Raw genomic sequence first — 14,510 nt, 5'->3', positions numbered from 1 at the left:
ATTATAGGTAGAGTACGTATAAATAAATTAATGTGAAATGCCCCGATTTAATTTGTTGCTGCAGAATAACCGAACATGTACTCAAAAATACATTCCTATAGCATTATTTGTCCTTCTTTATTGATTTAATTCCGAATTGAGAGACTAATATAAATGGTTATGGTTTTGGTCGCTGGGCTAAATAGACGATTATACCAACTGATGTACAATACGATGGCTGCCTTGATGCTGAGTGTAAAAGTCTTCATGTATTTGACAACTTATTTGCTAATTTCGACATTCTGTATCAAGTTAAACTATATGGACAATTTGATGAATGATTCTTTCGAGCGTTTTTCGCCAATTTGCTGCACTACATTTGATTTTCAAGTGCATTTATGCGAGTACTTTCCTAGGCCACTTGAATTGAGAAGTAACGCTCCAGTGCCCAGGCTTTTCACTGGGACTGGTAGTAATCTATGTGGTGTGGAGGCTTGTATTTCAGTAATATAATGATCAGTGGACCTGACTTATTCCAACTGAAAATTATTATTAATTTGTCCCTGCATGGAAGTACGAAAGATTTATGGATCATCAAGTGCAATATTACAATAATGATGTTAAGGCATTCGATGTTCAATCGCTTAGGGAATGTGGTGATGTGTAAACCAACCCAGGATGCAGCTCTCATAGGCATACTTTAACCCATCCAGATTCAACTGGTGGTCATAGTAACACATTATCCTTTTACTATCAAAATATAAGAAGTTTGAAAAATAAAATAGAGTCATTTCATACTGAACTATCCATCTATGCTATGTTCAAATCTGTAGACGTCATTGGGTTAACTGAGACTTGGCTCAATGGAAGCGTGTTGGATGCTGAAGTTACTCTTAACAATGTTACGCTTTTTAGAAGGGATATGCTTTGGTTGAGGGTGCTGTTAAGTACCTGTTCCGGTTAGACGTACCAAACGTAAACTTCTACCTTGGTACGATAATGAATTATATACATTGTTGACAGCGAATGGGAGTTATTTTCGTTTAAAGAAAAAAAGAGGTAATAGGCTTGATATTGAGAATTTTAGAATAGCTAGATCAAATTTTAAGAAAATGTGTAAATATAAATATAAAAATTATGTAAGTTCTTTGTCAAATAGTATTGGTGAAAACCCTAAGCGTTTTTAGTCTTGGGTTAATACCACCAGAAAAAGCGACATCACTCCTTCTGTTATTAATTATAACGGTGATTGTGCTGATTTGTTTAACAGCTATTTTCATTCTCTTTTTAGACGTGACACTGCAGCAGACCATCCAATCCTTCCTAAGTTTACAAATGGTCACTTATCTTTTTTATCAATTCAGCAATTGGAAATTGAAAATCAACGCAAGTCAGTTGATCCTCACAAGGCTACTGGACCTGATGGCATAAGCAACACCATTCTGTCACTGGTGCCTCTTCATTGTCCCCTTGTAAGATGTTATTCGAGCGATGTTTGACAGAAGGAACATATCCAGATATGTGGGAAAAGGCCAACATCTGCCCAATATTCAAGGGAGGTACTAGGACTGATGTTAAGAACTATCGTCCAGTATCACTCCTTTGTTATATCTCCAAAAAATATAAGAAAATCATTTACATCCAAATTTCTCAGCATATCTCTCCCTTCCTGAGTGAGTCCCAACATGTCTTTACTTCAGGGAGGTCATGCCAGAGTAATGTGGCCACATTGCTCAGCACGGCGTATTCTGCTATTAACAACAAACAGCAATGTGACGTTGTCTACACAGATTTCTCCCGTGATTTCGATGGGGTGTCACACAAATTCCTTCTATACAAATTGGGAAGATTCGGTATAAATGGCACCTTACTCAACTACAATCATCCTATTTGTGAGGAAGACAGCAGAGAGTTCTTGTTGTGGGTCAATCTTCAAATTGGTTAAACGTTATTTCAGGCGTTCCCCAAGGTTCAGTTTTAAGGCCTCTTTTATTGAATATTTTTATTAACGATTTTACTGCCCTACCGAAATTTTGTAATTGTCTTTTATTTGCTGATGACATTAAATTATACCGTAATATTTCATCTTACCATGATTCAACCTTACTTCAGGAAGACCTGGATGGTCTGGTGCAGTGGTCCAATTCTTGGGGTATGATCCTCAATGCCTCCAAATGTAAGTCACTGACTATTACTCTTAAATCAAATCCAATTCTTTTAAATTACCAAATTAATCACGTTCCCCTTGATAACGTCAAGTGCCACAAAGATCTTGGAGTCTTTGTGGACTCTAAACTTACATTTTCCAAGCATATTGACCATATTGTTAGAAAGGGAAATAGAATGGTTGGCTTCATTTGGCGGCATTGCAGAGGGATTAGTGAACCCAAAGTCTTGATTAATTTATATAATAACTCTTGTTCGATCAAATTTAGAAATTTCTTTTGTTATTTTTAATTATATTTCTGAGATTCATTCAACTAGGCTTCAACGTATTCAATACAAATTTATTAGATTCCTTGACAAACAGTGTAATTTTCCTGTTAACGCTAACCTTGAAACCCTGGATTTAGAAGAAGTGTGTATGATTTAATGTTTCTGTGTAAGAGTGTTAATTGTCTGTTTAGTTGTGACTGCTGTTCCTTATTTAGTTCCTTTTCGTGCTACAAGGCTGAAGTCCACTTTTTATTTTCCATTTAATAGGGTTAATGTTTCACGTAGGGGGTTTCAGGCTCGGTTGCCTAATTTATATAATTCTTTAATTCAATCTGATTGCAATGTTAATGTTTTCTTCAACAGTTATTCCACATTCAAAACGTTATTAACACACTGTATTACTGTCTTAAAAAATAATTAAGTATTTTTATTTTCTTTGATTATTTTTTTTATTATTTTTAGCAATGCATTTTAAAATGTGTACCTTTGAAATAAGAGACAGATATATATATATATATATAATAAAATAGATCTTCGCAAAATATTTTAGCATAACTCAGATTGCTGGCCGTTAATCGTGTTCAATGCGCCACGCTATTGACTGACAGGTGTAAGTCTTTACTAACTTTATTCAAACAACTTAATTATTTTTGCACACAGCTATTTCTGCTTTAAAATTTAAAATTCAAACAAATATGCATGGTATAGTAATTTGATTTCTAAATAGGGCTTAAATGCCAGGAAACATGTGTTTTTTAACATGGATGTCTATAGGTTGTATTTAATGGATCTTAAATCTTGTCTACAACATGGCACTTTTTCAAATGTCATTGCCAGAATGTATCACTAGAGATTCTTCGTTCACGAGTTTCTTGATAATATTTAGGGTGTCACGTGTTAGCTATTTTAATGGTACTCCTATGATTTTTCAACTAATCGTTATTAGTTTAAGTCCCATGAAACCTAATGGAAATAACTTAGCTTTGCTTGGTGTCATTGTGTACCATATGTTTGCTGTAAGTACATCTGCAGGGATCCCAAGTTTGAAAACCAAAAAATAGGGAGATTTTTTTCATGAAGCTATCGCCTCCTGTAGCGACGCGTTGTGACGCCTTACAACGCACTGTGCAACATGAAAGTATTACACAAAATGACGAAAATCTGTATGATAAACATTTTTATGAAAAATAAGAACCTGGGCTTCTCTGATTACAGTTCCGTTCATCGAGCAATAAACAGAAGCCATAGTGGGATTGAATGGAAGAAACAAAAGAGGAGAAAAATCAGAAAAACTATATTTAAATTTAACTCTGAGAGTAATATTCCAGGCCATCTAGAAATGTCATATTATCAAAAAGTTTTTTACAACTGCCCTAACTATGGTGGTATTCTGGTGCCCTCAATCTGCCAGAATGACCCACCCTGCCCCACCCCCTCTATTTCGAATTCCTAGGTCCGCCACTGAAAACCAAGGTGATGGCAGTATGTATTCATTTTGATTTTTCTTCACAGGAGGCGCTCGTCTCCGTTAATGTTATTAACTGATTGTACATTCCTTTTATTCTAGGATGGGACTGGGACGATCATTTTACATTTTTGGTGTGGAGCAAGTCTTCTCGAGGACAGACGGTGAGTGCGAGAGATGGTAACCCACATACGAATTGACTCTTAAGAGAGCACGAAATGACTTTACGAGCTACCGTTTAGTAAACTAAAATACGTTATATATGTATATACATAGGCCTATGTGTATATAAATTATATCACTTAGGTAAAGTAGTAGTTAATTTGACTCAAGGTTTAATGGGAAATGTTAATGTTTATATTTTATGTTTATTGCATAACGAAAAACGGATAATGATATAGAGATGGTAATTGAGGTTATCTAGTAATATGACAACATGATATTGATCGAGTGGTTAGCAACATTATTTTCTTAGCTACATTTGCAATAACGCCATAATTTAGGATACAAAACAGGTGTTATAGTGCATTTGCAATAACTAATTATTCGCTTCCGATTCTCAACAATAAAGAGTGTACCTATCGAGGTTATGTCTCTTAAGTGTTGTATTTTAGACACTTATATATACTTATATTCGGCTCTATTAAAATTACAATTATTTTTCTAATATAATTTATTTGTATTATATAGCAGTAAAACAACAAACTTAGCAACCTATATGTTCACTATTACACCAACTTACTTTTTTTGTGTTTACACATTGTTAGCACATTGTGCTATAATTACTATACTATTAGTTACTATAAAATCTGACCAGAAATGTCACGTGATTGAGGATCTTCTTGAATCGACAGTGCCGTAGTGGAAATGAGAGGGACAAAACTGAGTAGAGAGTAGGGGCGGGGATTCTAAAATCAATTAAATAATAAATTTCTTTCAAAATATAAAACATTTTTCAGAAAAACAAAACCTGGGTTTTAAAATGTTTGCTGATAACATAAAGTAATTAAGTGAATCTGTAGGCCTATCTTTCTATGAATGGACTCATTTGGAATACAGTAGATAACATAATGTTAGACATAAGTTTGATATTAAAATATGCTAAGATTGATAGTTATCTGTCCGAGTTATTCTGATCACGTGTTTCAATAGTGACATCTTAGGACATACAGTACGACTAACTTTATCCAAGGATTTGGTATTTATTTTACTAGGATATCTTCTGTCATTAAAAATTGCAACATTTCGTCGGCTTTTACTTTAAAGTCCTCATTATCTTTGCAAATCTTTCTCAGATAAATCATTTGTGACTAGAATAGACTTTATACAATATTGAAGATTGGTTAGGATATAGTTGTTTTGTATAATAATTTTGTATTGAAGATAGAATTATTGGTACTAAATTATGTCCAAAATTGATAAATAGCTCTGAGAAATGTCGAATGTAAACTGTATTGTTGAATGAAAATGACTACAAAAGCAATAAATTCTAGTAATTCTTGTAACATGAAAAAAAAAGATTGCTTCGAACGTTTATATAAGCTGCAAATTCTTTATCATGTGTAAGGCGACAACACACATCATAAAGACGAAGACGAGAAAACAAAACAAATAAAAAAATAAGAGAAAGAAGAAAAAGAAATTAAAAAATGAAGAAACAAAGGAAGACGAAAACGAAGAAGAAATTGTTTCTTTCAAAAAACTGAGTAGGCCAAAGAATTTGTTTTGTAGTATTCCCCTTGAAAGGGGAATAGAAACCACAATATAAGTCGGTGAAGGGACTGACATATGCCTATACGAACTAGTGAAATGATGTTATATATGAAAGTAAATACTGTAAGGTAAAACTAATCTTTCACAACGTCAATGTTTTCCCTAGCCTTCGGCTCACTCGTGCTGTTCTTGTTATTTCCCTCTTCCATAAATACAGGTCTCCCTCCAATTAGAGACCACTTTGGGACCGGGTCTTCCATGGTTTTCAGCAGCTTTGGTCTCTCATTAGAATAAGAAAGATAAAAGAGATTTGGGACCACAGAATAGCGGTCTTTAATTAGAGGTGGCCCTTAATTGGAGGGGTCTTTCATTAGAGTGAGAACTCTATTATATAAATACAGATTGTAATCGTAAATTTTCCAAAACGAATATATTTATCTTTTATTTCTATTACTGTTTGATATTTCCCAAAACATTCAGTGGGTTATAGTACTCCAAAGCTTGCTTTGCTTGAAAACTCCCCTCCGGTAAAGACTAAATCTAGCAGACTGCAGAGAACATTTATTGACAACAATGACACTCCATAACCTAGGCCCACAACACGACGATATATCGAGATGCAATCACATCATACCCACGCTGAATCATGAAACACGGTTCGCAAGCTGGACTGGACACAATTCCACTCGTTCCAACGCTCGCTAGGATTCGCTAGACACGACTCATACCGCCGTCACACTTCCCGGACTGGTAATTGATTATTCATGATATTTAAATATCATGTTCCTCGTGGCTGCTAGATTTAGTCTTTACCCTCCCCTCCATCATTTAAAAGGATTTCATAGAGGGTTACCATGATTGGGCGTAAAGTTGACGTTTTTTTTTAGAACTGCTGAAGAAATAATACAAAGGACTTATAAATTTAGACGGATTACATACAAAAACCTACTCACAGGCTTAAAAATCACATAAGCTAGATTAAAGCCTACTGACGCTGAACGTCTTAAACTGCAGTGGTGGACCTTTCTTATTGTTCGACCCAATTTTTTCCATCCCGGTATACTCCTACTTTTGGAGTGCTTAAGAGGTCAGCTTTACCCACCAGAACTAGGGTTGTTGCAAGTACAAACTATCGGGAGCAGGTTACCAATTTTGGGCAGCATAAGATGTAACAAAATATTTTATTAGTTACTTATAGATGATAGAAAATAGCTAAATAGCTAGATTGTAAAATCACACATAATTTTGCCGCAAGGCCGCAAGAGGTGATTATTTTATGTTTTTTTCTGATTATTATATATACAAGTATTAAGGTTCCAAATCGTCTGGGCAGAGTGATCAATACCTGTAAAAAAAAAAGCTGTAACTAGAATTGTCTCATTTAGCATGTCAATTAATAGGCCTATATCAAAACGTAAAGTTTTGAAGTAGAATTACTGTAAGTGGGATTATCATGTAAATTCCACATCGTGATCGTTAGAATGTTATCTACATTCAGAAAAACACATCTAAAACACACAAATTCTATGGCCTCCCCGTCAAACTCTGAACTATTCGCAATCAAATCTAAAACATTAAAAAATACCTCATTACTTACATTCATCACAGTCTTTCTCGATGTCATCATGATAGACCTAATTACGTCATACTGTCATGGGAATTAGTGGTATTGGTTGCTATGTAAATTTTGTATAGCGCAAAAATACGAATGTTGCCTTTACGTGACATTGTTCTGAGAATCACACAAAATTATTGCGGAAATTACGAGACTTCGAACAATGTTAGTGAGACGTGCTAAGGACTTGTTTTAGATAACATAGCCCTATTATCATCTCTAAGCAACCGATAGATACGTGTTACAACATTGAAAAATAAAACGCTGTACCGTAAATATTACTCGATATGTGCTCAAATCACGTACTAATATATAGGGTTTCACTTAATGTGCATCAGCGGATGTTTAGTATTATTACGAGTAAGGGGTAAAAGGTACGTCTGTATTTTATCACCGATCAGTAGAGATCATAACAGCATTCCAATACTATTGAACACTTCACCACCGTGTTAATAACTACAAAACCTGTCACCATTATCCTCCAGATCAGAGGATTACGCTACAAATACGTGATATATCTTGAAGATCGTCTATCGATCCACGTGTAAAACACCAAGAAATAGTAGCCGAATTCGACAATAAATGAGAAGAAAACACTATACGTAAAATGTAATGCACGATTTATCAGCTGAACTCAAGAAAATATTTTGCTAATGCAGCAAAGGTTTTCCAGTTAAACGGAATATATGAGAGCTCACTGGACTTAAGGCAGACTAATTTGATTCATGTTGAGTGATAACATTTAGCACTTTGCCACTCTACAGCTGTCTATTCCCAGAGTTGTCTATCACTGTCGCAACATTCAACAATTACTTTTTTAAATCTTCCAAAACAAGGTTAAGAGCTGGCCACTCTAAGTAATGGGCTAGAAATGAAGAACTCAATGGAGCAAAACAAAGGAATTCACATTCCTCATATAAAGGGAGGTCATAAACTTGAGGAAAACAATCAGCAAGTAGTGAGTTTCAAACAGAAATGCAAGGTTGAAAAATCTGTCAGCATAGCTTTTTGTTTGTCTGGGATTAACAATGTTGAATTTGTGAGTCTGGATGACAACCGGGTTTCCCGCTCACACTCCTAAAAAGGAGAAATCAAGTTAGTCAACTGGATAAACTTTTGCCAAAATTATAGTTTTTCATGTTCACAAGCCTGGTTTACAAAACTGGTACCATGTTAATCATAAAATTAATTTTGATTTTCAATTATAAATTATTTAAAAAAAGTAAAAGAAAAAAAAATTCCAGAGTACCTGGATGAACCTGAATTTCATGTGATAAACATTATGATATAAATAAATAGTAAAAAAAACCATCGAAATCACATCAGATTTACATAAAAATCACTCAGTACAATAAATGGCAAGAACCACCTTAGGGTTTAAAAAAAAAAAGGAGTCAGAGAAAATTTAAGGAAACAGGTTGATTGAATTAAAAAAAAAATACTTGTTTCTTAATTAGACTTTACCGAATGTTGATTAATCACGTTGCACATTATATTTTCGTTATAGTCAAAAGTAACTGACAACAATAAGAGAGTACAGCATGATAGTGCTAAATTACTAGATTATCAGGCTAGTCTGGTAAAGATTGGTTTTCATGAAATCGCTACACGCTTTTGCTGATGGTTGATCAATTGCGTCGTGTTATTTTTGTTTTCTTTGAATCGTTAGAGCGATAATTGAGAAAGAATAAAATCTCTGCTAATACACAAGGAGGTAATAATTATGTGTATTGTAAGTCTGTTAATAGTGATAATGGAATCATGTAGAAATAGAGAAATCGAAGTGTTATTTGTCAAACGATTTGATTGCCAAAGAGATGTATTTAAGATTGTATTTAATGTAGATTAGTGATCTTCGTCTATGTGCTTCAGTGATGCATTTTTATCATTGCAATTTCTTTTAGAAACGCAGTTGTAGATTTAAGTAGTGAGCATATACAATGTCCAAATTAGTTTGCTGCTGAGCAGCATTAGAACACAATGCAATATCACAATAGCAGTGCTGGGATATGGGAATATGTGACTTTACAATTGTATCCCAACCATCTTACACAATTGATAATTGGTCTGTATTATATATAAGATCTAGGCTTTGTTAGTGGCTATATATTCACTAAGAATTGAGCTCTTAATCACCCTAGTATTCTCCTATTACACATATTTTTTTTAACCGCATTAGACAAGTATTGCAAACATTATGTAAAATTTGCATGGGATAAACGCACTTATTTGAAACTGGTTTGATTCTACATTGTTAATTTAAGTTTTCCTCTCTTTGTTCTATTTAATACGCCTACTTGTTAAGCCTTTTGTTTATGTTGAATTCTAGTTTTGTATTCGTAGTATACTTTTGTTAAGCTTTGCCTAAATTTATTTTGTTTTCTTTAACTTAAGCACTTTGTTTATTTTTATTTTTTATTTTTTAGCTTCGTTTATTGTTTACCGCTTAAATATTTCTTAGTTGTGTGTTGCCGCTGTTACAAGAGTGAAATGTCGAATAAATTATATTATATGAATTATATGGACGTGTACCTCATTGTTTCACCTGGCAATGATTTTCTACTGTTGTCTCATTCACGTTGAGGAAGTCTTGAGGAGAGGACGAAATATTCCTGCCTAATAGAATTATGTTCCTATAATAAGTCAACTGTGTATGATTTATATCGTATCAATGTCTATATTCACACATAAAGTAGAAAAACAAGAACATTAAAAAAATACATAAATACAGCCACCTACATCAGCTGGTAATAAACGCAGGCTATCTATAAATTTAAATACAATCAATGCTCAGTCAATTCAATATGTATGCTAAGATGATGTTACTGAATGTTTTATACAAAAGCTTAAACAATGGATTACATATATACCAAACAATGATGAACTTTACACCAACGAGAATTCAATGCAAGAGTTAGCAGTGACGGTACTTCATGGAATCCATTTCTTGGAAAATTTGCAGTGGGACGATTGAACAACAACAGACGCAGATTGAAAATTATGTGCATATCACAACCTGGGAATACCAGACACTTGTTTAATGTATTACATAAAAGAAGAGTCACGTTGTCATCGAATAGATCATCAAGAACATCTTTAATCAAAGTAAATTGCAGAAAAAAAATATATCATGCTAAATTAAAACGATTTCTATAGACGGACACGGCATTCACCAAAGATCCAAACAAGAGAGGAAAGTTTGAATCTGAATCCAAGAAGGTATTATTTTGAAATTAACCAGTTAAACTAAAATAATATCAGGACAGTCATACATATTGTCTCTGTTTTGAGAACTGCTTAGTTCAGTCGGCTATCTGATGGTAGCCACTGTGTGTGCTGAACCTTGGAGATCTCTGGTCCCCTGTTAAATTCCTGCTCTCCTTGTGTTTCAGCTGGAGGGCTGAAATATAAGTTACGATAGCGCACCGTCTTTCGGATGAGACGTTTAAGCCGTTGGTCCCGTGTGCAAATTGGCCCGTAGGCCTATGTACGTTAGAGAACGCAATACACGCTTCGGAAAAGAGTAGGAGATTGTCTCCCGGTGTACTGCCTAATTCACCACCAGAAGGACCCCGCTGGAAACAAGTCCTCAAACTTCGTTGGTTATCCTTGCTGTGATTCACACCGAAATACTACTATCTGTCACAGCATTGAGAAAGAAATAACCAATCTGCTAAGAGCTTGATAAAAGAGAACAGAAAATAAAAGCATTTCTAAGGACCTGCTTAAGGAAAATACTAAGAAGTAAATAAGGAAAGACAGGTAACAAACCAATACTTGTAAAATCTTAAAAGGAAAGGAATTTTGCTGCCGATACAGCCAACATTATAATCTATATTACAACACTGTTATTGATCTAGTGAGAAACGTAAGGAAAGAGTACGGTATTGAAACACAAGGATACGGTATTGCAAACAAATAGTAGCAGTGGTTACACTTAGAAGGAATCACGGCAGTTGAATACAACAGCAAAGTGTCGAATTCTTTTTATCAAGATGTACCACTGTCATTTTTAAGGGTGTGTAAGGTTCTTGTGTTGATTGATTTTCTTTTACCAAAAGTTCAATCTCATTGCATTCACTCTTCGTGGTTCGATACATTTGAGTGCAGAGCTTTGCATCTGCTATCGTATTACCAGCCAGGTTCGCCGATGAACTCATTAATTAATACCTCCATAAGTCAACGTTGTGCGTAAAAAAATACATCCAACTGGTTGTGAAGTGTTTCCCCAGACAGAGATGACATAGTAATTAAAAAGCTAAGGTATTTTAAGAATTCTTTTAGCAAACTGCTGAATATTTAAGATTGAATTAATTAGTCATTTAAAAAAAAATTAAATTATCATTGCATGAACCTTTCGTAGGAGTCGTTTAAAATAATTTAGTTTAGCCATAGAAATATACTTGGAAAACATCTTCAAAATCAGTTAACAAAAAAAATACCAACAAAAACAAATTATTATATAAAATAACATATTACAAGTTCAAGCGTGTATTGTATCAGGGGCTTGTGATTTGACACTTATAAATAACAGAATAATAATGAACTCTAATTAGTTGAAAAACGCCTTAAATAAAGGAACAAGTCACAGTGGATAAGAAAATGGAAAGGCGCTCTTGCAGTTCCATTGACGACTTATGTTTCCACACAGTTGTTAGATTGTCAGTTTTGTAAGGAACCACGCTGACTTTAAGATGTCCAACGAAGGATAAATTATATAATTTTAGTTTAAGGGAAGTAGAATACTGCAATCGTAATCAACTCACAAAAGGAAAAGATTAAAACATCAGGGTCTGGGACAAGAGAATCGAGTACCGGTACGACAGAAAAGAACATTATGCTCAGGAATATGCCTTCCAGAGCGGAGCAGAGATTAAGATCTTTTTCCAAAGTTTTAATGATTAAAATACATTTCCTAGATCATTAAATCAAGATTAAAGAAACATTTAGTCTGCCGCTCATACTGGTGGAGATAACATAAAGGCGTATCATTTTTAAAAGCAGGGATAGAAAACATGTTAAGGATTAGGCCTGTCGTACACTTCGTCGATAGGCTTACATCGTTAATTATTATAATACGTCGTTAAGCAATGGCCTATTGGCAAAGCGTTTTCAATAATTATTTACAGTTTACCTCGGACTTCGGACACAGCCGCACGTCGTTTCGTCAAGTCGTCGTCTCTCATTAGAAACGAGTGTGCGAAGGGCTTTACACACAATATTAGAAAAAATATATATTTTGAGCACTTCACCAAAAGGTTGGTGAGACCTCTGAAGGCTACGTACTGTCACAATCACAACATGTGTAGACACACAGACATATTTGAAATTGTATTATAGTGTCTTATCACAAATACAATGTGAAAAAAAAAACACTTTTCAATACATAAAAATTGTCTTAAGGCAATCTCTCTTTGATATTTTTTTTTCAAAAAATCCAATTGGTTTCTGTTACTGAAAAACAAATATTGAAATCATTTTATCAATACTGAGGAAAAATACTGCGCCATTAATTGTGTACTTAACAATACAATTTTATAGTATCTTATAACATTCCCTTTTAATATAATTGTTTTGTATTTCTTGGATTATTTTGTTAAGCACAATGAAAATGTTATTACACATTTTCAAAAAGTTATGGATTATCAGTGTAAGTTTTTCACAGGCCTATGTAAATTTTTATCAGGTTTAGATTCGATTCAACCTTAAAATTCCGTGTTTAAAGAATGATTGTTCTAGTAAAAACTGCCTACGTTTTTTCTAAATTGACAGCTTTGAGATGCTTGCAGTGTTCGAAATGTCTATCGGCGACACGGGGCTGTAAAATGTATACTTTAAATAACTGTACTCGCACGGTTTTAATATAAAGCACCTTTTTTATAGTACCAGGATCTTTGGGTTGTGAAAGCTGATTATTAATTAGCTTGTTAATTACCAACCTATTCTAAAAATATCTCAGAGAACCTTACGTGCATCTTGTGTAACATGTATTTGCTTCTTGTGAAGGCTTGATAAAGGTCTATGGTCGAAGATATAGTTGATACTGACTAAGACAATAGTTGTCTCAGATACTGATTTATGAAATTACCGACTATGTTTATATCTCATTTATACACACTCACACGCCAGGGACATCGAAATAAAAGAGTTTCAATAGTAGGTTTGATTATACATTCTATTACTTTTTTACTACTACCGTATTTATTTAGTAATAAAATGTCTAAACAAACCTACTGTTGAATCTCTCTTTTTTATTACAGTGAGCTCTGGTTTAATTACCATTGAGCACTCTGTTGATGATACTTGCAAAAAGTTCAACCATTTTATTCCTTATTAAATTATTATCTATAAATAATTAAAAAAAATACTGGTTTGAGATTGCATATGTCCTCGCGTCCAATTAATGGATTGCGAACTTTGAGAAAAAACAGTTTGGATTTGAAAGATATGACAACAGCTGCTCAAGAGTAAAATAAATTCCCCAGAGCATAATCCTTCAAACATTCGGTGGGTGAGGTGAAGTCAGGATTAAGTGAGTTTTTGAATGATGGATGGAGGAAGAAAAATACATTATCTTTGATCCACAATTTATTGTGATCAATTGATTCTGAACAATGTAAACTGACCGAAGTGAGCTTTTGAGTGATGGATGACGGAAAAACGCATTATATTTTATTCACACACTATTGTGTTCAATTGATTAGAGACAATGTAAACAGTACGTTGGGACGTTTCATCCGACAGGCAATGCCTGTTGAAGTTTTTTTCAGTTGACTGACTCCGCTCCCCGGAGACACAACAATAAATCAGGTTATTGAAATGTTAGCTTCGTATCACATTCCGTCGATTTCATTTGTAATCTTTGAAAAAAAATCCATCCTGATTTATAGTTAATCTTAAGCGGCATAATGCGCTTATGTGAAGTGAGATTAATATCTGAAGAACTCTGTATCACCATTTTCTTTTATCAAATTGAAACATTATTTACTGAGTCATCAGAAGACTTTGTCGACTATATGACAGTTTTGAGGAGAGTTTTAACGAAGATATTTATTGGCTGATCACCTCTACTCAATATGATGTTTGCTTTAGAGAAATCACCTGTCAAATTTCTAAGATAAATTACGTCATCTAGGAACATCAAATAATGCATTAGACTTGTGCACACCAACATTCTTCAACTAATACGTTGCTAGAAGTGAGATCCGGGGTTATTAAATGATCAAGATATTTTATTAAATTCTATGTTGTGCTGTTAAAATATAGAGCGACTTTTTTGGTCAAACTTTGGCAGATCGTGTA

General features: G+C 34.0%; 1 long non-coding RNA gene across 1 annotated transcript in view; it reads right to left on the bottom strand.

Annotated features, from left to right (window-relative positions):
- Positions 1–7,842: 7,842 nt before the first annotated feature.
- LOC117109284 overlaps positions 7,843–14,510 on the bottom strand; it is a 54,771-nt gene continuing 48,103 nt past the window's right edge. The window contains exon 3 of the long non-coding RNA XR_004445493.1: positions 7,843–8,285. This is a non-coding gene — a long non-coding RNA (uncharacterized LOC117109284). The remainder of the gene's footprint in view (positions 8,286–14,510) is intronic.

The sequence above is a fragment of the Anneissia japonica genome, unplaced genomic scaffold (assembly GCF_011630105.1).
Source record: "Anneissia japonica isolate Jap-2015-1 unplaced genomic scaffold, ASM1163010v1 scaffold288033_len957474_cov176, whole genome shotgun sequence".
In the NCBI taxonomy this organism is placed as follows: Eukaryota; Metazoa; Echinodermata; class Crinoidea; order Comatulida; family Comatulidae; genus Anneissia; species Anneissia japonica.
The sequence above is the reverse complement of the archived record's forward strand: the minus strand, read 5'-3'. Positions and strand labels throughout refer to the sequence as shown.